Below are 24,649 nucleotides of genomic sequence, written 5' to 3'. Positions count from 1 at the left end.
GGCGGGGAATTAGAGGCAGGGAATCAGATGAAGGGAATCAGATGAAGTGAATCTGAGGCAGGGAATCTGAGGCGGGGAATTTGAGGCGGGGAATCTGAGGCAGGGAATCTGAGGCGGGGAATCAGAGGCGGGGAATCCGAGTCGGGGAATCAGAGCCGGGGAATCAGAGCCGGGGAATCAGAGCCGGGGAATCAGAGGCGGGGAATCAGAGGCAGGGAATCTGAGGCATGGAATCTGAGGCAGGGAATCTGAGGCGGGGAATCCGAGGTGGGGAATCAGAGGTGGGGAATTAGAGGCGGTAAATCAGAGGCGGGGAATCAGAGGCGGGAAATAAGAGGCAGGGAATCTGATGAAGGGAATCAGTTGAAGGGAATCTGAGGCAGGGAATCTGAGGCAGGGAATCTGAGGCAGGGAATCAGAGCCGGGGAATCAGAGGCGGGGAATCTGAGGCGGGGAATCAGAGGTGGGGAATCAGAGGCAGCGAATCAGAGGCGGGGAATCAGAGGCGGGGAATCAGAGGCGGGGAATCAGAGGCGGGGAATTAGAGGCAGGGAATCAGATGAAGGGAATCAGATGAAGGGAATCTGAGGCAGTGAATCTGAGGCGGGGAATTTGAGGCGGGGAATCTGAGGCAGGGAATCTGAGGCGGGGAATCAGAGGCGGGGAATCAGAGGCGGGGTATCAGAGGCGGGGAATCAGAGGCGGGGTATAAGAGGCGGGGAATCACAGGCGGGGAATAAGAGGCAGGGAATCAGATGAAGGGAATCAGATGAAGGGAATCTGAGGCAGTGAATCTGAGGCAAGGAATCTGAGGCAGGGAATCAGAGCCGGCGAATCTGAGGTGGGGAATCAGAGGCGGGGAATTAGAGGCGCGGAATCAGAGGCGGGGAATCAGAGGCGGGGAATAAGAGGCAGGGAATCAGATGAAGGGAATCAGATGAAGGGAATCTGAGGCAGGGAATCTGAGGCAGGGAATCTGAGGCAGGGAATCAGAGCCGGGGAATCTGAGGCGGGGAATCAGAGGCGGGTAATCAGAGGCGGGGAATCAGAGGCGGGGAATCATAGGCGGGGAATCAGAGGCGGGGAATAAGAGGCAGGGATCAGATGAAGGGAATCAGATGAAGGGAATCTGAGGCAGGGAACCTGAGGCAGGGAATCAGAGCCGGGGAATCTGAGGCGGGGAATCAGAGGCGGGGAATCTGAGGCGGGGAATCAGAGGCGGGGAATCAGAGGCGCGGAATCAGATGCGGGGAATCAGAGGCAGGGAATCTGAGGCAGGGTATCTGAGGCAGGGAATCTGAGGCGGGAAATCAGAGGCGGGGAATCAGAGGCGGGGAATCAGAGGCGGGGAATCAGAGGCGGGGAATCAGAGGCGGGGTATCAGAGGCGGGGAATCAGAGGCGGGGTATCAGAGGCGGGGAATCACAGGCGGGGAATAAGAGGCAGGGAATCAGATGAAGGGAATCAGATGAAGGGAATCTGAGGCAGTGAATCTGAGGCAAGGAATCTGAGGCAGGGAATCAGAGCCGGCGAATCTGAGGTGGGGAATCAGAGGCGGGGAATTAGAGGCAGGGAATCAGAGGCAGGGAATCTGATGCAGGGAATCTGAGGCAGGGAATCAGATGAAGGGAATCTGCGGCAGGGAATCTGCGGCATGGAATCTGAGGCAGGGAATCTGAGGCAGGGAATTAGAGGTAGGGAATCAGATGAAGGGAATCAGATGAAGGGAATCTGAGGCAGGGAATCTGAGGCAGGGAATCTGAGGCGGGGAATCTGAGGCGGGGAATCTGAGGCGGGGAATCAGAGGCGGGGAATCAGAGGCGGGGAATCAGAGGCAGGAAATCTGAGGCAGTGAATCTGAGGCAGGGAATCTCAGGCGGGGAATCTGAGGCAGGGAATCTGAGGCAGGGAATCTGAGGCGGGGAATCAGAGGCGGGGAATCAGAGGCTGGGAATCTGAGGCAGGGAACCTGAGGCAGGGAATCAGATGAAGGGAATCTGCGGCAGGGAATCTGTGGCAGGGAATCTGAGGCAGGGAATCTGAGGCGGGGAATCTGAGGCGGGGAATCTGAGGCGGGGAGTCTGAGGCGGGGAAACTGATGCGGGGAATCTGAGGCGGGGAATCTGAGGCAGGGAATCTGAGGCAGGGAATCTGAGGCAGGGAATCAGAGCCGGGGAATCTGAGGCGGGGAATCAGAGGCGGGTAATCAGAGGCGGGGAATGAGAGGCGGGGAATCAGAGGCGGGGAATCAGCGGCGGGGAATAAGAGGCAGGGATCAGATGAAGGGAATCAGATGAAGGGAATCTGAGGCAGGGAACCTGAGGCAGGGAATCAGAGCCGGGGAATCTGAGGCGGGGAATCAGAGGCGGGGAATCAGAGGCGGGGAATCAGAGGCGGGGAATCAGAGGCGCGGAATCAGATGCGGGGAATCAGAGGCAGGGAATCTGAGGCAGGGTATCTGAGGCAGGGAATCAGAGGCGGGGAATCAGAGGCGGGGAATCAGAGGCGGGGAATCAGAGGCGGGGAATCAGAGGCGGGGAATAAGATGCGGGGAATCAGAGGCGGGGAATAAGAGGCAGGGAATCAGATGAAAGGAATCAAATGACGGGAATCTGAGGCAGGGAATCTGAGGCAGGGAATCTGAGGCGGGGAATCAGAGGCGGGGAATCAGAGGTGGGGAATTAGAGGTGGGGAATCAGAGGCGGGGAATCAGAGGCGAGGAATAAGAGGCAGGGTATCAGATGAAGGGAATCAGATGAAGGGAATCTGAGGCGGGGAATCTGAGGTGGGGAATCTGAGGTGGGGAATCTGAGGCGGGGTAACTGAGGCGGGGAATCTGAGGCGGGGAATCTGAGGCAGGGAATCTGAGGCGGGGAATCAGATGCAGGGAATCAGAGGCAGGGAATCAGAGGCGGGGAATCAGAGGCGGGGAATCAGTGGCGGGGAATCAGAGGCAAGGAATCTGAGGCATGGAATCAGAGCCGGGGAATCTGAGGCGGGGAATCAGAGGCGGGGAATCAGAGGCGAGGTATCAGAGATGGGGAACCAGACGCAGGGAATCAGAGGCGTGGAATCAGAGGTGGGGAATCAGAGGCAGGGAATCAGTTGAAGGGAATCAGATGAAGGGAATCTGAGGCAGGGAATCTGAGGCAGGGAATCTGAGGCAGGGAATCTGAGGCAGGAAATCTGAGGTGGGGAATCTGAGACGGGGTAACTGAGGCGGGGAATCTGAGGCGGGGAATCTGAGGCAGGGAATCTGAGGCGGGGAATCAGATGCGGGGAATGAGAGGCAGGGAATCAGAGGCGGGGAATCAGAGGCGGGGAATCAGAGGCGGGGAATCAGAGGCGGGGAATCAGAGGCGGGGAATTAGAGGCAGGGAATCAGATGAAGGGAATCAGATGAAGGGAATCTGAGGCAGGGAATCTGAGGCGGGGAATTTGAGGCGGGGAATCTGAGGCGGGGAATCTGAGGCGGGGAATCAGAGGCGGGGAATCCGAGGCGGGGAATCAGAGCCGGGGAATCAGAGCCGGGGAATCAGAGCCGGGGAATCAGAAGCGGGGAATCAGAGGCAGGGAATCTGAGGCAGGGAATCTGAGGCAGGGAATCTGAGGCGGGGAATCAGAGGCGGGGAATCAGAGGCGGGGAATCAGAGGTGGAGAATCAGAGGCGGGGAATCAGAGGCGGGGAATAAGAGGCAGGGAATCAGATGAAGGGAATCAGTTGAAGGGAATCTGAGGCAGGGAATCTGAGGCAGGGAATCTGAGGCAGGGAATCAGAGCCGGTGAATCTGAGGTGGGGAATCAGAGGCGGGGAATTAGAGGCAGGGAATCTGAGGCAGGGAATCTGAGGCAGGGAATCTGAGGCGGGGAATCAGATGCGGGGAATCAGAGGCGGGGAATCAGAGGCAGGGAATCTGAGGCAGGGAACCTGAGGCAGGGAATCAGATGAAGGGAATCTGCGGCAGGGAATCTGCGGCAGGGAATCTGAGGCAGGGAATCTGAGGCGGGGAATCTGAGGCGGGGAATCTGAGGCGGGGAATCTGAGGCGGGGAATCTGAGGCGGGGAATCTGAGGCAGGGAATCTGAGGCAGGGTATCAGAGGCGGGGAATAAGAGGCGGGGAATCAGAGGCGGGGAATCAGAGGCGGTGAATCAGAGGCGGGGATTCAGAGGCTGGGAATCAGAGGCGGGGAATCAGAGGCGGGGAATCAGAGGCGGGGAATCAGAGGCGGGGAATAAGAGGCAGGGAATCAGATGAAGGGAATCAGATGAAGGGAATCTGAGGCAGGGAATCTGAGGCAGGGAATCGGAGGCAGGGAATCAGAGCCGGGGAATCTGAGGCGGGGAATCAGAGGCGGGTAATCAGAGGCGGGGAATGAGAGGCGGGGAATCAGAGGCGGGGAATCAGAGGCGGTGAATAAGAGGCAGGGATCAGATGAAGGGAATCAGATGAAGGGAATCTGAGGCAGGGAACCTGAGGCAGGGAATCAGAGCCGGGGAATCTGAGGCGGGGAATCAGAGGCGGGGAATCTGAGGCGGGGAATCAGAGGCGGGGAATCAGAGGCGCGGAATCAGATGCGGGGAATCAGAGGCAGGGAATCTGAGGCAGGGTATCTGAGGCAGGGAATCTGAGGCGGGAAATCAGAGGCGGGGAATCAGAGGCGGGGTATCAGAGGCGGGGAATAAGAGGCGGTGAATCAGAGGCGGGAAATAAGAGGCAGGAAATCAGATGAAAGGAATCAAATGACGGGAATCTGAGGCAGGGAATCTGAGGCAGGGAATCTGAGGCGGGGAATCAGAGGCGGGAAATCAGAGGTGGGGAATTCGAGGTGGGGAATCAGAGGCGGGGAATCAGAGGCGAGGAATAAGAGGCAGGGTATCAGATGAAGGGAATCAGATGAAGGGAATCTGAGGCGGGGAATCTGAGGTGGGGAATCTGAGGTGGGGAATCTGAGGCGGGGTAACTGAGGCGGGGAATCTGAGGCGGGGAATCTGAGGCAGGGAATCTGAGGCGGGGAATCAGATGCGGGGAATCTGAGGCAGGGAATCAGAGGCGGGGAATCAGAGGCGGGGAATCAGAGGCGGGGAATAAGAGGCAGGGAATCAGATGAAAGGAATCAAATGACGGGAATCTGAGGCAGGGAATCTGAGGCAGGGAATCTGAGGCGGGGAATCAGAGGCGGGGAATCAGAGGTGGGGAATTAGAGGTGGGGAATCAAAGGCGGGGAATCAGAGGCGAGGAATAAGAGGCAGGGTATCAGATGAAGGGAATCAGATGAAGGGAATCTGAGGCGGGGAATCTGAGGTGGGGAATTAGAGGCAGGGAATCAGATGAAGGGAATCAGATGAAGGGAATCTGAGGCAGGGAATCTGAGGCGGGGAATTTGAGGCGGGGAATCTGAGGCGGGGAATCTGAGGCGGGGAATCAGAGGCGGGGAATCCGAGGCGGGGAATCAGAGGCAAGGAATAAGAGGCAGGGTATCAGATGAAGGGAATCAGATGAAGGGAATCTGAGGCGGGGAATCTGAGGTGGGGAATCTGAGGTGGGGAATCTGAGGCAGGGTAACTGAGGCGGGGAATCAGAGGCGGGGAATCTGAGGCAGGGAATCTGAGGCGGGGAGTCAGATGCAGGGAATCAGAGGCAGGGAATCAGAGGCGGGGAATCAGAGGCGGGGAATCAGTGGCGGGGAATCAGAGGCAAGGAATCTGAGGCATGGAATCAGAGCCGGGGAATCTGAGGCGGGGAATCAGAGGCGGGGAATCAGAGGCGAGGTATCAGAGATGGGGAACCAGAGGCAGGGAATCAGAGGCGTGGAATCAGAGGCGGGGAATCAGAGGCAGGGAATCAGATGAAGGGAATCAGATGAAGGGAATCTGAGGCTGGGAATCTGAGGCAGGGAATCTGAGGCAGGGAATCTGAGGCAGGAAATCTGAGGTGGGGAATCTGAGACGGGGTAACTGAGGCGGGGAATCTGAGGCGGGGAATCTGAGGCAGGGAATCTGAGGCGGGGAATCAGATGCGGGGAATCAGAGGCGGGGAATCAGAGGCGGGGAATTAGAGGCAGGGAATCAGATGAAGGGAATCAGATGAAGGGAATCTGAGGCAGGGAATCTGAGGCGGGGAATTTGAGGCGGGGAATCTGAGGCGGGGAATCTGAGGCGGGGAATCAGAGGCGGGGAATCCGAGGCGGGGAATCAGAGCCGGGGAATCAGAGCCGGGGAATCAGAGCCGGGGAATCAGAAGCGGGGAATCAGAGGCGGGGAATCAGAGGCAGGGAATCTGAGGCAGGGAATCTGAGGCGGGGAATCAGAGGCGGGGAATCAGAGGCGGGGAATCAGAGGCGGAGAATCAGAGGCGGGGAATCCGAGGTGGGGAATCAGAGCCGGGGAATCAGAGCCGGGGAATCAGAGCCGGTGAATCAGAAGCGGGGAATCAGAGGCGGGGAATCAGAGGCGGAGAATCAGAGGCGGGGAATCAGAGGCGGGGAATAAGAGGCAGGGAATCAGATGAAGGGAATCAGTTGAAGGGAATCTGAGGCAGGGAATCTGAGGCAGGGAATCTGAGGCAGGGAATCAGAGCCGGGGAATCTGAGGTGGGGAATCAGAGGCGTGGAATTAGAGGCAGGGAATCTGAAGCAGGGAATCTAAGGCAGGGAATCTGAGGCGGGGAATCAGATGCGGGGAATCAGAGGCGGGGAATCAGAGGCAGGGAATCTGAGGCAGGGAACCTGAGGCAGGGAATCAGATGAAGGGAATCTGCGGCAGGGAATCTGCGGCAGGGAATCTGAGGCAGGGAATCTGAGGCGGGGAATCTGAGGCGGGGAATCTGAGGCGGGGAATCTGAGGCGGGGAATCTGAGGCGGGGAATCTGAGGCAGGGAATCTGAGGCAGGGAATCAGAGGCGGGGAATCAGAGGCGGGGAATCAGAGGCGGGGAATCAGAGGCGGGGAATCAGAGGCTGGGAATCAGAGGCGGGGAATCAGAGGCGCGGAATCAGAGGCGGGGAATCAGAGGCGGGGAATAAGAGGCAGGGAATCAGATGAAGGGAATCAGATGAAGGGAATCTGAGGCAGGGAATCTGAGGCAGGGAATCTGAGGCAGGGAATCAGAGCCGGGGAATCTGAGGCGGGGAATCAGAGGCGGGTAATCAGAGGCGGGGAATGAGAGGCGGGGAATCAGAGGCGGGGAATCAGTGGCGGGGAATAAGAGGCAGGGATCAGATGAAGGGAATCAGATGAAGGGAATCTGAGGCAGGGAACCTGAGGCAGGGAATCAGAGCCGGGGAATCTGAGGCGGGGAATCAGAGGCGGGGAATCTGAGGCGGGGAATCAGAGGCGGGGAATCAGAGGCGCGGAATCAGATGCGGGGAATCAGAGGCAGGGAATCTGAGGCAGGGTATCTGAGGCAGGGAATCTGAGGCGGGAAATCAGAGGCGGGGAATCAGAGGCGGGGAATCAGAGGCGGGGAATAAGAGGCGGGGAATCAGAGGCGGGAAATAAGAGGCAGGGAATCAGATGAAAGGAATCAAATGACGGGAATCTGAGGCAGGGAATCTGAGGCAGGGAATCTGAGGCGGGGAATCAGAGGCGGGAAATCAGAGGTGGGGAATTAGAGGTGGGGAATCAGAGGCGGGGAATCAGAGGCGAGGAATAAGAGGCAGGGTATCAGATGAAGGGAATCAGATGAAGGGAATCTGCGGCAGGGAATCTGCGGCAGGGAATCTGAGGCAGGGAATCTGAGGCGGGGAATCTGAGGCGGGGAATCTGAGGCGGGGAATCTGAGGCGGGGAATCTGAGGCGGGGAATCTGAGGCAGGGAATCTGAGGCAGGGAATCAGAGGCGGGGAATCAGAGGCGGGGAATCAGAGGCGGGGAATCAGAGGCGGGGAATCAGAGGCTGGGAATCAGAGGCGGGGAATCAGAGGCGCGGAATCAGAGGCGGGGAATCAGAGGCGGGGAATAAGAGGCAGGGAATCAGATGAAGGGAATCAGATGAAGGGAATCTGAGGCAGGGAATCTGAGGCAGGGAATCTGAGGCAGGGAATCAGAGCCGGGGAATCTGAGGCGGGGAATCAGAGGCGGGTAATCAGAGGCGGGGAATGAGAGGCGGGGAATCAGAGGCGGGGAATCAGAGGCGGGGAATAAGAGGCAGGGATCAGATGAAGGGAATCAGATGAAGGGAATCTGAGGCAGGGAACCTGAGGCAGGGAATCAGAGCCGGGGAATCTGAGGCGGGGAATCAGAGACGGGGAATCTGAGGCGGGGAATCAGAGGCGGGGAATCAGAGGCGCGGAATCAGATGCGGGGAATCAGAGGCAGGGAATCTGAGGCAGGGTATCTGAGGCAGGGAATCTGAGGCGGGAAATCAGAGGCGGGGAATCAGAGGCGGGGAATCAGAGGCGGGGAATAAGAGGCGGGGAATCAGAGGCGGGAAATAAGAGGCAGGGAATCAGATGAAAGGAATCAAATGACGGGAATCTGAGGCAGGGAATCTGAGGCAGGGAATCTGAGGCGGGGAATCAGAGGCGGGAAATCAGAGGTGGGGAATTAGAGGTGGGGAATCAGAGGCGGGGAATCAGAGGCGAGGAATAAGAGGCAGGGTATCAGATGAAGGGAATCAGATGAAGGGAATCTGAGGCGGGGAATCTGAGGTGGGGAATCTGAGGTGGGGAATCTGAGGCGGGGTAACTGAGGCGGGGAATCTGAGGCGGGGAATCTGAGGCAGGGAATCTGAGGCGGGGAATCAGATGCGGGGAATCAGAGGCAGGGAATCAGAGGCGGGGATTCAGAGGCGGGGAATCAGAGGCGGGGAATCAGAGGCGGGGAATCAGAGGCGGGGAATTAGAGGCAGGGAATCAGATGAAGGGAATCAGATGAAGTGAATCTGAGGCAGGGAATCTGAGGCGGGGAATTTGAGGCGGGGAATCTGAGGCAGGGAATCTGAGGCGGGGAATCAGAGGCGGGGAATCCGAGTCGGGGAATCAGAGCCGGGGAATCAGAGCCGGGGAATCAGAGCCGGGGAATCAGAGGCGGGGAATCAGAGGCAGGGAATCTGAGGCATGGAATCTGAGGCAGGGAATCTGAGGCGGGGAATCCGAGGTGGGGAATCAGAGGTGGGGAATTAGAGGCGGTAAATCAGAGGCGGGGAATCAGAGGCGGGAAATAAGAGGCAGGGAATCTGATGAAGGGAATCAGTTGAAGGGAATCTGAGGCAGGGAATCTGAGGCAGGGAATCTGAGGCAGGGAATCAGAGCCGGGGAATCAGAGGCGGGGAATCTGAGGCGGGGAATCAGAGGTGGGGAATCAGAGGCAGCGAATCAGAGGCGGGGAATCAGAGGCGGGGAATCAGAGGCAGGGAATCAGAGGCGGGGAATTAGAGGCAGGGAATCAGATGAAGGGAATCAGATGAAGGGAATCTGAGGCAGTGAATCTGAGGCGGGGAATTTGAGGCGGGGAATCTGAGGCAGGGAATCTGAGGCGGGGAATCAGAGGCGGGGAATCAGAGGCGGGGTATCAGAGGCGGGGAATCAGAGGCGGGGTATAAGAGGCGGGGAATCACAGGCGGGGAATAAGAGGCAGGGAATCAGATGAAGGGAATCAGATGAAGGGAATCTGAGGCAGTGAATCTGAGGCAAGGAATCTGAGGCAGGGAATCAGAGCCGGCGAATCTGAGGTGGGGAATCAGAGGCGGGGAATTAGAGGCGCGGAATCAGAGGCGGGGAATCAGAGGCGGGGAATAAGAGGCAGGGAATCAGATGAAGGGAATCAGATGAAGGGAATCTGAGGCAGGGAATCTGAGGCAGGGAATCTGAGGCAGGGAATCAGAGCCGGGGAATCTGAGGCGGGGAATCAGAGGCGGGTAATCAGAGGCGGGGAATCAGAGGCGGGGAATCATAGGCGGGGAATCAGAGGCGGGGAATAAGAGGCAGGGATCAGATGAAGGGAATCAGATGAAGGGAATCTGAGGCAGGGAACCTGAGGCAGGGAATCAGAGCCGGGGAATCTGAGGCGGGGAATCAGAGGCGGGGAATCTGAGGCGGGGAATCAGAGGCGGGGAATCAGAGGCGCGGAATCAGATGCGGGGAATCAGAGGCAGGGAATCTGAGGCAGGGTATCTGAGGCAGGGAATCTGAGGCGGGAAATCAGAGGCGGGGAATCAGAGGCGGGGAATCAGAGGCGGGGAATCAGAGGCGGGGAATCAGAGGCGGGGTATCAGAGGCGGGGAATCAGAGGCGGGGTATCAGAGGCGGGGAATCACAGGCGGGGAATAAGAGGCAGGGAATCAGATGAAGGGAATCAGATGAAGGGAATCTGAGGCAGTGAATCTGAGGCAAGGAATCTGAGGCAGGGAATCAGAGCCGGCGAATCTGAGGTGGGGAATCAGAGGCGGGGAATTAGAGGCAGGGAATCAGAGGCAGGGAATCTGATGCAGGGAATCTGAGGCAGGGAATCAGATGAAGGGAATCTGCGGCAGGGAATCTGCGGCATGGAATCTGAGGCAGGGAATCTGAGGCAGGGAATTAGAGGTAGGGAATCAGATGAAGGGAATCAGATGAAGGGAATCTGAGGCAGGGAATCTGAGGCAGGGAATCTGAGGCGGGGAATCTGATGCGGGGAATCTGAGGCGGGGAATCAGAGGCGGGGAATCAGAGGCGGGGAATCAGAGGCAGGAAATCTGAGGCAGTGAATCTGAGGCAGGGAATCTCAGGCGGGGAATCTGAGGCAGGGAATCTGAGGCAGGGAATCTGAGGCGGGGAATCAGAGGCGTGGAATCAGAGGCGGGGAATCAGAGGCGGGGAATCAGAGGCGGGGAAACAGAGGCGGGGAATAAGAGGCAGGGAATCTGAGGCGGGGAATCAGATGCGGGGAATCAGAGGCAGGGAATCAGAGGCGTGGAATCAGAGGCGGGGAATCCGAGGTGGGGAATCAGAGGCGGGGAATTAGAGGCGGTAAATCAGAGGCGGGGAATCAGAGGCGGGGAATAAGAGGCAGGAAATCTGATGAAGGGAATCAGTTGAAGGGAATCTGAGGCAGGGAATCTGAGGCAGGGAATCTGAGGCAGGGAATCAGAGCCGGGGAATCTGAGGTGGGGAATCAGAGGCGGGGAATTAGAGGCAGGGAATCTGAGGCAGGGAATCTGAGGCAGGGAATCTGAGGCGGGGAATCAGATGCGGGGAATCAGAGGCGGGGAATCAGAGGCAGGGAATCTGAGGCAGGGAACCTGAGGCAGGGAATCAGATGAAGGGAATCTGCGGCAGGGAATCTGCGGCAGGGAATCTGAGGCAGGGAATCTGAGGCGGGGAATCTGAGGCGGGGAATCTGAGGCGGGGAATCTGAGGCGGGGAATCTGAGGCAGGGAATCTGAGGCAGGGAATCTGAGGCAGGGAATCTGAGGCAGGGAATCAGAGCCGGGGAATCTGAGGCGGGGAATCAGAGGCGGGTAATCAGAGGCGGGGAATGAGAGGCGGGGAATCAGAGGCGGGGAATCAGAGGCGGGGAATAAGAGGCAGGGATCAGATGAAGGGAATCAGATGAAGGGAATCTGAGGCATGGAACCTGAGGCAGGGAATCAGAGCCGGGGAATCTGAGGCGGGGAATCAGAGGCGGGGAATCAGAGGCGGGGAATCAGAGGCGGGGAATCAGAGGCGCGGAATCAGATGCGGGGAATCAGAGGCAGGGAATCTGAGGCAGGGTATCTGAGGCAGGGAATCTGAGGCGGGAAATCAGAGGCGGGGAATCAGAGGCAGGGAATCAGAGGCGGGGAATAAGAGGCGGGGAATCAGAGGCGGGGAATAAGAGGCAGGGAATCAGATGAAAGGAATCAAATGACGGGAATCTGAGGCAGGGAATCTGAGGCAGGGAATCTGAGGCGGGGAATCAGAGGCGGGGAATCAGAGGTGGGGAATTAGAGGTGGGGAATCAGAGGCGGGGAATCAGAGGCGAGGAATAAGAGGCAGGGTATCAGATGAAGGGAATCAGATGAAGGGAATCTGAGGCGGGGAATCTGAGGTGGGGAATTAGAGGCAGGGAATCAGATGAAGGGAATCAGATGAAGGGAATCTGAGGCAGGGAATCTGAGGCGGGGAATTTGAGGCGGGGAATCTGAGGCGGGGAATCTGAGGCGGGGAATCAGAGGCGGGGAATCCGAGGCGGGGAATCAGAGCCGGGGAATCAGAGCCGGGGAATCAGAGCCGGGGAATCAGAGGCGGGGAATCAGAGGCAGGGAATCTGAGGCAGGGAATCTGAGGCAGGGAATCTGAGGCGGGGAATCCGAGGCGGGGAATCAGAGGCGGGGAATTAGAGGCGGTAAATCAGAGGCGGGGAATCAGAGGCGGGGAATAAGAGGCAGGGAATCTGATGAAGGGAATCAGTTGAAGGGAATCTGAGGCAGGGAATCTGAGGCAGGGAATCTGAGGCAGGGAATCAGAGCTGGGGAATCTGAGGTGGGGAATCAGAGGCGGGGAATTAGAGGCAGGGAATCTGAGGCAGGGAATCTGAGGCAGGGAATCTGAGGCGGGGAATCAGATGCGGGGAATCAGAGGCGGGGAATCAGAGGCTGGGAATCTGAGGCAGGGAACCTGAGGCAGGGAATCAGATGAAGGGAATCTGCGGCAGGGAATCTGTGGCAGGGAATCTGAGGCAGGGAATCTGAGGCGGGGAATCTGAGGCGGGGAATCTGAGGCGGGGAATCTGAGGCGGGGAAACTGATGCGGGGAATCTGAGGCGGGGAATCTGAGGCAGGGAATCTGAGGCAGGGAATCTGAGGCAGGGAATCAGAGCCGGGGAATCTGAGGCGGGGAATCAGAGGCGGGTAATCAGAGGCGGGGAATGAGAGGCGGGGAATCAGAGGCGGGGAATCAGCGGCGGGGAATAAGAGGCAGGGATCAGATGAAGGGAATCAGATGAAGGGAATCTGAGGCAGGGAACCTGAGGCAGGGAATCAGAGCCGGGGAATCTGAGGCGGGGAATCAGAGGCGGGGAATCAGAGGCGGGGAATCAGAGGCGGGGAATCAGAGGCGCGGAATCAGATGCGGGGAATCAGAGGCAGGGAATCTGAGGCAGGGTATCTGAGGCAGGGAATCAGAGGCGGGGAATCAGAGGCGGGGAATCAGAGGCGGGGAATCAGAGGCGGGGAATCAGAGGCGGGGAATAAGATGCGGGGAATCAGAGGCGGGGAATAAGAGGCAGGGAATCAGATGAAAGGAATCAAATGACGGGAATCTGAGGCAGGGAATCTGAGGCAGGGAATCTGAGGCGGGGAATCAGAGGCGGGGAATCAGAGGTGGGGAATTAGAGGTGGGGAATCAGAGGCGGGGAATCAGAGGCGAGGAATAAGAGGCAGGGTATCAGATGAAGGGAATCAGATGAAGGGAATCTGAGGCGGGGAATCTGAGGTGGGGAATCTGAGGTGGGGAATCTGAGGCGGGGTAACTGAGGCGGGGAATCTGAGGCGGGGAATCTGAGGCAGGGAATCTGAGGCGGGGTATCAGATGCAGGGAATCAGAGGCAGGGAATCAGAGGCGGGGAATCAGAGGCGGGGAATCAGTGGCGGGGAATCAGAGGCAAGGAATCTGAGGCATGGAATCAGAGCCGGGGAATCTGAGGCGGGGAATCAGAGGCGGGGAATCAGAGGCGAGGTATCAGAGATGGGGAACCAGACGCAGGGAATCAGAGGCGTGGAATCAGAGGCGGGGAATCAGAGGCAGGGAATCAGTTGAAGGGAATCAGATGAAGGGAATCTGAGGCAGGGAATCTGAGGCAGGGAATCTGAGGCAGGGAATCTGAGGCAGGAAATCTGAGGTGGGGAATCTGAGACGGGGTAACTGAGGCGGGGAATCTGAGGCGGGGAATCTGAGGCAGGGAATCTGAGGCGGGGAATCAGATGCGGGGAATGAGAGGCAGGGAATCAGAGGCGGGGAATCAGAGGCGGGGAATCAGAGGCGGGGAATCAGAGGCGGGGAATCAGAGGCGGGGAATTAGAGGCAGGGAATCAGATGAAGGGAATCAGATGAAGGGAATCTGAGGCAGGGAATCTGAGGCGGGGAATTTGAGGCGGGGAATCTGAGGCGGGGAATCTGAGGCGGGGAATCAGAGGCGGGGAATCCGAGGCGGGGAATCAGAGCCGGGGAATCAGAGCCGGGGAATCAGAGCCGGGGAATCAGAAGCGGGGAATCAGAGGCAGGGAATCTGAGGCAGGGAATCTGAGGCAGGGAATCTGAGGCGGGGAATCAGAGGCGGGGAATCAGAGGCGGGGAATCAGAGGCGGAGAATCAGAGGCGGGGAATCAGAGGCGGGGAATAAGAGGCAGGGAATCAGATGAAGGGAATCAGTTGAAGGGAATCTGAGGCAGGGAATCTGAGGCAGGGAATCTGAGGCAGGGAATCAGAGCCGGTGAATCTGAGGTGGGGAATCAGAGGCGGGGAATTAGAGGCAGGGAATCTGAGGCAGGGAATCTGAGGCAGGGAATCTGAGGCGGGGAATCAGATGCGGGGAATCAGAGGCGGGGAATCAGAGGCAGGGAATCTGAGGCAGGGAACCTGAGGCAGGGAATCAGATGAAGGGAATCTGCGGCAGGGAATCTGCGGCAGGGAATCTGAGGCAGGGAATCTGAGGCGGGGAATCTGAGGCGGGGAATCTGAGGCGGGGAATCTGAGGCGGGGAATCTGAGGCGGGGAATCTGAGGCAGGGAATCTGAGGCAGGGTATCAGAGGCGGGGAATAAGAGGCGGGGAATCAGAGGCGGGGAATCAGAGGCGGGGAATCAGAGGCGGGGATTCAGAGGCTGGGAATCAGAGGCGGGGAATCAGAGGCGGGGAATCAGAGGCGGGGAATCAGAGGCGGGGAATAAGAGGCAGGGAATCAGATGAAGGGAATCAGATGAAGGGAATCTGAGGCAGGGAATCTGAGGCAGGGAATCGGAGGCAGGGAATCAGAGCCGGGGAATCTGAGGCGGGGAATCAGAGGCGGGTAATCAGAGGCGGGGAATGAGAGGCGGGGAATCAGAGGCGGGGAATCAGAGGCGGTGAATAAGAGGCAGGGATCAGATGAAGGGAATCAGATGAAGGGAATCTGAGGCAGGGAACCTGAGGCAGGGAATCAGAGCCGGGGAATCTGAGGCGGGGAATCAGAGGCGGGGAATCTGAGGCGGGGAATCAGAGGCGGGGAATCAGAGGCGCGGAATCAGATGCGGGGAATCAGAGGCAGGGAATCTGAGGCAGGGTATCTGAGGCAGGGAATCTGAGGCGGGAAATCAGAGGCGGGGAATCAGAGGCGGGGTATCAGAGGCGGGGAATAAGAGGCGGTGAATCAGAGGCGGGAAATAAGAGGCAGGAAATCAGATGAAAGGAATCAAATGACGGGAATCTGAGGCAGGGAATCTGAGGCAGGGAATCTGAGGCGGGGAATCAGAGGCGGGAAATCAGAGGTGGGGAATTAGAGGTGGGGAATCAGAGGCGGGGAATCAGAGGCGAGGAATAAGAGGCAGGGTATCAGATGAAGGGAATCAGATGAAGGGAATCTGAGGCGGGGAATCTGAGGTGGGGAATCTGAGGTGGGGAATCTGAGGCGGGGTAACTGAGGCGGGGAATCTGAGGCGGGGAATCTGAGGCAGGGAATCTGAGGCGGGGAATCAGATGCGGGGAATCAGAGGCAGGGAATCAGAGGCGGGGAATCAGAGGCGGGGAATCAGAGGCGGGGAATAAGAGGCAGGGAATCAGATGAAAGGAATCAAATGACGGGAATCTGAGGCAGGGAATCTGAGGCAGGGAATCTGAGGCGGGGAATCAGAGGCGGGGAATCAGAGGTGGGGAATTAGAGGTGGGGAATCAGAGGCAGGGAATCAGAGGCGAGGAATAAGAGGCAGGGTATCAGATGAAGGGAATCAGATGAAGGGAATCTGAGGCGGGGAATCTGAGGTGGGGAATTAGAGGCAGGGAATCAGATGAAGGGAATCAGATGAAGGGAATCTGAGGCAGGGAATCTGAGGCGGGGAATTTGAGGCGGGGAATCTGAGGCGGGGAATCTGAGGCGGGGAATCAGAGGCGGGGAATCCGAGGCGGGGAATCAGAGGCAAGGAATAAGAGGCAGGGTATCAGATGAAGGGAATCAGATGAAGGGAATCTGAGGCGGGGAATCTGAGGTGGGGAATCTGAGGTGGGGAATCTGAGGCAGGGTAACTGAGGCGGGGAATCAGAGGCGGGGAATCTGAGGCAGGGAATCTGAGGCGGGGAATCAGATGCAGGGAATCAGAGGCAGGGAATCAGAGGCGGGGAATCAGAGGCGGGGAATCAGTGGCGGGGAATCAGAGGCAAGGAATCTGAGGCATGGAATCAGAGCCGGGGAATCTGAGGCGGGGAATCAGAGGCGGGGAATCAGAGGCGAGGTATCAGAGATGGGGAACCAGAGGCAGGGAATCAGAGGCGTGGAATCAGAGGCGGGGAATCAGAGGCAGGGAATCAGATGAAGGGAATCAGATGAAGGGAATCTGAGGCAGGGAATCTGAGGCAGGGAATCTGAGGCAGGGAATCTGAGGCAGGAAATCTGAGGTGGGGAATCTGAGACGGGGTAACTGAGGCGGGGAATCTGAGTCGGGGAATCTGAGGCAGGGAATCTGAGGCGGGGAATCAGATGCGGGGAATCAGAGGCGGGGAATCAGAGGCGGGGAATTAGAGGCAGGGAATCAGATGAAGGGAATCAGATGAAGGGAATCTGAGGCAGGGAATCTGAGGCGGGGAATTTGAGGCGGGGAATCTGAGGCGGGGAATCTGAGGCGGGGAATCAGAGGCGGGGAATCCGAGGTGGGGAATCAGAGCCGGGGAATCAGAGCCGGGGAATCAGAGCCGGGGAATCAGAAGCGGGGAATCAGAGGCGGGGAATCAGAGGCAGGGAATCTGAGGCAGGGAATCTGAGGCGGGGAATCAGAGGCGGGGAATCAGAGGCGGGGAATCAGAGGCGGAGAATCAGAGGCGGGGAATCCGAGGCGGGGAATCAGAGCCGGGGAATCAGAGCCGGGGAATCAGAGCCGGGGAATCAGAAGCGGGGAATCAGAGGCGGGGAATCAGAGGCGGAGAATCAGAGGCGGGGAATCAGAGGCGGGGAATAAGAGGCAGGGAATCAGATGAAGGGAATCAGTTGAAGGGAATCTGAGGCAGGGAATCTGAGGCAGGGAATCTGAGGCAGGGAATCAGAGCCGGGGAATCTTAGGTGGGGAATCAGAGGCGTGGAATTAGAGGCAGGGAATCTGAAGCAGGGAATCTAAGGCAGGGAATCTGAGGCGGGGAATCAGATGCGGGGAATCAGAGGCGGGGAATCAGAGGCAGGGAATCTGAGGCAGGGAACCTGAGGCAGGGAATCAGATGAAGGGAATCTGCGGCAGGGAATCTGCGGCAGGGAATCTGAGGCAGGGAATCTGAGGCGGGGAATCTGAGGCGGGGAATCTGAGGCGGGGAATCTGAGGCGGGGAATCTGAGGCGGGGAATCTGAGGCAGGGAATCTGAGGCAGGGAATCAGAGGCGGGGAATCAGAGGCGGGGAATCAGAGGCGGGGAATCAGAGGCGGGGAATCAGAGGCTGGGAATCAGAGGCGGGGAATCAGAGGCGCGGAATCAGAGGCGGGGAATCAGAGGCGGGGAATAAGAGGCAGGGAATCAGATGAAGGGAATCAGATGAAGGGAATCTGAGGCAGGGAATCTGAGGCAGGGAATCTGAGGCAGGGAATCAGAGCCGGGGAATCTGAGGCGGGGAATCAGAGGCGGGTAATCAGAGGCGGGGAATGAGAGGCGGGGAATCAGAGGCGGGGAATCAGTGGCGGGGAATAAGAGGCAGGGATCAGATGAAGGGAATCAGATGAAGGGAATCTGAGGCAGGGAACCTGAGGCAGGGAATCAGAGCCGGGGAATCTGAGGCGGGGAATCAGAGGCGGGGAATCTGAGGCGGGGAATCAGAGGCGGGGAATCAGAGGCGCGGAATCAGATGCGGGGAATCAGAGGCAGGGAATCTGAGGCAGGGTATCTGAGGCAGGGAATCTGAGGCGGGAAATCAGAGGCGGGGAATCAGAGGCGGGGAATCAGAGGCGGGGAATAAGAGGCGGGGAATCAGAGGCGGGAAATAAGAGGCAGGGAATCAGATGAAAGGAATCAAATGACGGGAATCTGAGGCAGGGAATCTGAGGCAGGGAATCTGAGGCGGGGAATCAGAGGCGGGAAATCAGAGGTGGGGAATTAGAGGTGGGGAATCAGAGGCGGGGAATCAGAGGCGAGGAATAAGAGGCAGGGTATCAGATGAAGGGAATCAGATGAAGGGAATCTGAGGCGGGGAATCTGAGGTGGGGAATCTGAGGTGGGGAATCTGAGGCGGGGTAACTGAGGCGGGGAATCTGAGGCGGGGAATCTGAGGCAGGGAATCTGAGGCGGGGAATCAGATGCGGGGAATCAGAGGCAGGGAATCAGAGGCGGGGATTCAGAGGCGGGGAATCAGAGGCGGGGAATCAGAGGCGGGGAATCAGAGGCGGGGAATTAGAGGCAGGGAATCAGATGAAGGGAATCAGCTGAAGTGAATCTGAGGCAGGGAATCTGAGGCGGGGAATTTGAGGCGGGGAATCTGAGGTAGGGAATCTGAGGCGGGGAATCAGAGGCGGGGAATCCGAGGCGGGGAATCAGAGCCACGGAATCAGAGCCGGGGAATCAGAGCCGGGGAATCAGAGGCGGGGAATCAGAGGCAGGGAATCTGAGGCATGGAATCTGAGGCAGGGAATCTGAGGCGGGGAATCCGAGGTGGGGAATCAGAGGTGGGGAATTAGAGGCGGTAAATCAGAGGCGGGGAATCAGAGGCGGGAAATAAGAGGCAGGGAATCTGATGAAGGGAATCAGTTGAAGGGAATCTGAGGCAGGGAATCTGAGGCAGGGAATCTGAGGCAGGGAATCAGAGCCGGGGAATCAGAGGCGGGGAATCTGAGGCGGGGAATCAGAGGTGGGGAATCAGAGGCAGCGAATCAGAGGCGGGGAATCAGAGGCGGGGAATCAGAGGCGGGGAATCAGAGGCGGGGAATTAGAGGCAGGGAATCAGATGAAGGGAATCAGATGAAGGGAATCTGAGGCAGTGAATCTGAGGCGGGGAATTTGAGGCGGGGAATCTGAGGCAGGGAATCTGAGGCGGGGAATCAGAGGCGGGGAATCAGAGGCGGGGTATCAGAGGCGGGGAATCAGAGGCGGGGTATCAGAGGCGGGGAATCACAGGCGGGGAATAAGAGGCAGGGAATCAGATGAAGGGAATCAGATGAAGGGAATCTGAGGCAGTGAATCTGAGGCAAGGAATCTGAGGCAGGGAATCAGAGCCGGCGAATCTGAGGTGGGGAATCAGAGGCGGGGAATTAGAGGCGCGGAATCAGAGGCGGGGAATCAGAGGCAGGGAATAAGAGGCAGGGAATCAGATGAAGGGAATCAGATGAAGGGAATCTGAGGCAGGGAATCTGAGGCAGGGAATCTGAGGCAGGGAATCAGAGCCGGGGAATCTGAGGCGGGGAATCAGAGGCGGGGAATCAGAGGCGGGGAATAAGAGGCAGGGATCAGATGAAGGGAATCAGATGAAGGGAATCTGAGGCAGGGAACCTGAGGCAGGGAATCAGAGCCGGGGAATCTGAGGCGGGGAATCAGAGGCGGGGAATCTGAGGCGGGGAATCAGAGGCGGGGAATCAGAGGCGCGGAATCAGATGCGGGGAATCAGAGGCAGGGAATCTGAGGCAGGGTATCTGAGGCAGGGAATCTGAGGCGGGAAATCAGAGGCGGGGAATCAGAGGCGGGGAATCAGAGGCGGGGAATCAGAGGCGGGGAATCAGAGGCGGGGTATCAGAGGCGGGGAATCAGAGGCGGGGTATCAGAGGCGGGGAATCACAGGCGGGGAATAAGAGGCAGGGAATCAGATGAAGGGAATCAGATGAAGGGAATCTGAGGCAGGGAATCTGAGGCAGGGAATCTGAGGCAGGGAATCAGAGCCGGGGAATCAGAGGCGGGGAATCTGAGGCGGGGAATCAGAGGTGGGGAATCAGAGGCAGCGAATCAGAGGCGGGGAATCAGAGGCGGGGAATCAGAGGCGGGGAATCAGAGGCGGGGAATTAGAGGCAGGGAATCAGATGAAGGGAATCAGATGAAGGGAATCTGAGGCAGTGAATCTGAGGCGGGGAATTTGAGGCGGGGAATCTGAGGCAGGGAATCTGAGGCGGGGAATCAGAGGCGGGGAATCAGAGGCGGGGTATCAGAGGCGGGGAATCAGAGGCGGGGTATCAGAGGCGGGGAATCACAGGCGGGGAATAAGAGGCAGGGAATCAGATGAAGGGAATCAGATGAAGGGAATCTGAGGCAGTGAATCTGAGGCAAGGAATCTGAGGCAGGGAATCAGAGCCGGCGAATCTGAGGTGGGGAATCAGAGGCGGGGAATTAGAGGCGCGGAATCAGAGGCGGGGAATCAGAGGCGGGGAATAAGAGGCAGGGAATCAGATGAAGGGAATCAGATGAAGGGAATCTGAGGCAGGGAATCTGAGGCAGGGAATCTGAGGCAGGGAATCAGAGCCGGGGAATCTGAGGCGGGGAATCAGTGGCGGGTAATCAGAGGCGGGGAATCAGAGGCGGGGAATCAGAGGCGGGGAATCAGAGGCGGGGAATAAGAGGCAGGGATCAGATGAAGGGAATCAGATGAAGGGAATCTGAGGCAGGGAACCTGAGGCAGGGAATCAGAGCCGGGGAATCTGAGGCGGGGAATCAGAGGCGGGGAATCTGAGGCGGGGAATCAGAGGCGGGGAATCAGAGGCGCGGAATCAGATGCGGGGAATCAGAGGCAGGGAATCTGAGGCAGGGTATCTGAGGCAGGGAATCTGAGGCGGGAAATCAGAGGCGGGGAATCAGAGGCGGGGAATCAGAGGCGGGGAATCAGAGGCGGGGAATCAGAGGCGGGGTATCAGAGGCGGGGAATCAGAGGCGGGGTATCAGAGGCGGGGAATCACAGGCGGGGAATAAGAGGCAGGGAATCAGATGAAGGGAATCAGATGAAGGGAATCTGAGGCAGTGAATCTGAGGCAAGGAATCTGAGGCAGGGAATCAGAGCTGGCGAATCTGAGGTGGGGAATCAGAGGCGGGGAATTAGAGGCAGGGAATCAGAGGCAGGGAATCTGATGCAGGGAATCTGAGGCAGGGAATCAGATGAAGGGAATCTGCGGCAGGGAATCTGCGGCATGGAATCTGAGGCAGGGAATCTGAGGCAGGGAATTAGAGGTAGGGAATCAGATGAAGGGAATCAGATGAAGGGAATCTGAGGCAGGGAATCTGAGGCAGGGAATCAGAGGCGGGGAATCAGAGGCGCGGAATCAGATGCGGGGAATCAGAGGCAGGGAATCTGAGGCAGGGTATCTGAGGCAGGGAATCTGAGGCGGGAAATCAGAGGCGGGGAATCAGAGGCGGGGAATCAGAGGCGGGGAATCAGAGGCGCGGAATCAGATGCGGGGAATCAGAGGCAGGGAATCTGAGGCAGGGTATCTGAGGCAGGGAATCTGAGGCAGGGAATTAGAGGTAGGGAATCAGATGAAGGGAATCAGATGAAGGGAATCTGAGGCAGGGAATCTGAGGCAGGGAATCAGAGGCGGGGAATCAGAGGCGGGGAATAAGAGGCAGGGAATCAGATGAAGGGAATCAGATGAAGGGAATCTGAGGCAGGGAATCTGAGGCAGGGAATCTGAGGCAGGGAATCAGAGCCGGGGAATCTGAGGCGGGGAATCAGTGGCGGGTAATCAGAGGCGGGGAATCAGAGGCGGGGAATCAGAGGCGGGGAATCAGAGGCGGGGAATAAGAGGCAGGGATCAGATGAAGGGAATCAGATGAAGGGAATCTGAGGCAGGGAACCTGAGGCAGGGAATCAGAGCCGGGGAATCTGAGGCGGGGAATCAGAGGCGGGGAATCTGAGGCGGGGAATCAGAGGCGGGGAATCAGAGGCGCGGAATCAGATGCGGGGAATCAGAGGCAGGGAATCTGAGGCAGGGTATCTGAGGCAGGGAATCTGAGGCGGGAAATCAGAGGCGGGGAATCAGAGGCGGGGAATCAGAGGCGGGGAATCAGAGGCGCGGAATCAGATGCGGGGAATCAGAGGCAGGGAATCTGAGGCAGGGTATCTGAGGCAGGGAATCTGAGGCGGGAAATCAGAGGCGGGGAATCAGAGGCGGGGAATCAGAGGCGGGGAATCAGAGGCGGGGAATCAGAGGCGGGGTATCAGAGGCGGGGAATCAGAGGCGGGGTATCAGAGGCGGGGAATCACAGGCGGGGAATAAGAGGCAGGGAATCAGATGAAGGGAATCAGATGAAGGGAATCTGAGGCAGGGAATCTGAGGCAGGGAATCTGAGGCAGGGAATCAGAGCCGGGGAATCAGAGGCGGGGAATCTGAGGCGGGGAATCAGAGGTGGGGAATCAGAGGCAGCGAATCAGAGGCGGGGAATCAGAGGCGGGGAATCAGAGGCGGGGAATCAGAGGCGGGGAATTAGAGGCAGGGAATCAGATGAAGGGAATCAGATGAAGGGAATCTGAGGCAGTGAATCTGAGGCGGGGAATTTGAGGCGGGGAATCTGAGGCAGGGAATCTGAGGTGGGGAATCAGAGGCGGGGAATCAGAGGCGGGGTATCAGAGGCGGGGAATCAGAGGCGGGGTATCAGAGGCGGGGAATCACAGGCGGGGAATAAGAGGCAGGGAATCAGATGAAGGGAATCAGATGAAGGGAATCTGAGGCAGTGAATCTGAGGCAAGGAATCTGAGGCAGGGAATCAGAGCCGGCGAATCTGAGGTGGGGAATCAGAGGCGGGGAATTAGAGGCGCGGAATCTGAGGCGGGGAATCAGAGGCGGGGAATAAGAGGCAGGGAATCAGATGAAGGGAATCAGATGAAGGGAATCTGAGGCAGGGAATCTGAGGCAGGGAATCTGAGGCAGGGAATCAGAGCCGGGGAATCTGAGGCGGGGAATCAGTGGCGGGTAATCAGAGGCGGGGAATCAGAGGCGGGGAATCAGAGGCGGGGAATCAGAGGCGGGGAATAAGAGGCAGGGATCAGATGAAGGGAATCAGATGAAGGGAATCTGAGGCAGGGAACCTGAGGCAGGGAATCAGAGCCGGGGAATCTGAGGCGGGGAATCAGAGGCGGGGAATCTGAGGCGGGGAATCAGAGGCGGGGAATCAGAGGCGCGGAATCAGATGCGGGGAATCAGAGGCAGGGAATCTGAGGCAGGGTATCTGAGGCAGGGAATCTGAGGCGGGAAATCAGAGGCGGGGAATCAGAGGCGGGGAATCAGAGGCGGGGAATCAGAGGCGCGGAATCAGATGCGGGGAATCAGAGGCAGGGAATCTGAGGCAGGGTATCTGAGGCAGGGAATCTGAGGCGGGAAATCAGAGGCGGGGAATCAGAGGCGGGGAATCAGAGGCGGGGAATCAGAGGCGGGGAATCAGAGGCGGGGTATCAGAGGCGGGGAATCAGAGGCGGGGTATCAGAGGCGGGGAATCACAGGCGGGGAATAAGAGGCAGGGAATCAGATGAAGGGAATCAGATGAAGGGAATCTGAGGCAGGGAATCTGAGGCAGGGAATCTGAGGCAGGGAATCAGAGCCGGGGAATCTGAGGCGGGGAATCAGTGGCGGGTAATCAGAGGCGGGGAATCAGAGGCGGGGAATCAGAGGCGGGGAATCAGAGGCGGGGAATAAGAGGCAGGGATCAGATGAAGGGAATCAGATGAAGGGAATCTGAGGCAGGGAACCTGAGGCAGGGAATCAGAGCCGGGGAATCTGAGGCGGGGAATCAGAGGCGGGGAATCTGAGGCGGGGAATCAGAGGCGGGGAATCAGAGGCGCGGAATCAGATGCGGGGAATCAGAGGCAGGGAATCTGAGGCAGGGTATCTGAGGCAGGGAATCTGAGGCGGGAAATCAGAGGCGGGGAATCAGAGGCGGGGAATCAGAGGCGGGGAATCAGAGGCGCGGAATCAGATGCGGGGAATCAGAGGCAGGGAATCTGAGGCAGGGTATCTGAGGCAGGGAATCTGAGGCGGGAAATCAGAGGCGGGGAATCAGAGGCGGGGAATCAGAGGCGGGGAATCAGAGGCGGGGAATCAGAGGCGGGGTATCAGAGGCAGGGAATCTGAGGCAGGGTATCTGAGGCAGGGAATCTGAGGCGGGAAATCAGAGGCGGGGAATCAGAGGCGGGGAATCAGAGGCGGGGAATCAGAGGCGCGGAATCAGATGCGGGGAATCAGAGGCAGGGAATCTGAGGCAGGGTATCTGAGGCAGGGAATCTGAGGCGGGAAATCAGAGGCGGGGAATCAGAGGCGGGGAATCAGAGGCGCGGAATCAGATGCGGGGAATCAGAGGCAGGGAATCTGAGGCAGGGTATCTGAGGCAGGGAATCTGAGGCGGGAAATCAGAGGCGGGGAATCAGAGGCGGGGAATCAGAGGCGGGGAATCAGAGGCGCGGAATCAGATGCGGGGAATCAGAGGCAGGGAATCTGAGGCAGGGTATCTGAGGCGGGGAATCTGAGGCGGGAAATCAGAGGCGGGGAATCAGAGGCGGGGAATCAGAGGCGGGGAATCAGAGGCGGGGAATCAGAGGCGGGGTATCAGAGGCAGGGAATCTGAGGCAGGGTAT

The sequence above is a fragment of the Narcine bancroftii genome, unplaced genomic scaffold (assembly GCF_036971445.1).
Source record: "Narcine bancroftii isolate sNarBan1 unplaced genomic scaffold, sNarBan1.hap1 Scaffold_160, whole genome shotgun sequence".
In the NCBI taxonomy this organism is placed as follows: domain Eukaryota; kingdom Metazoa; phylum Chordata; class Chondrichthyes; order Torpediniformes; family Narcinidae; genus Narcine; species Narcine bancroftii.
This window is presented reverse-complemented; position numbering follows the sequence as displayed.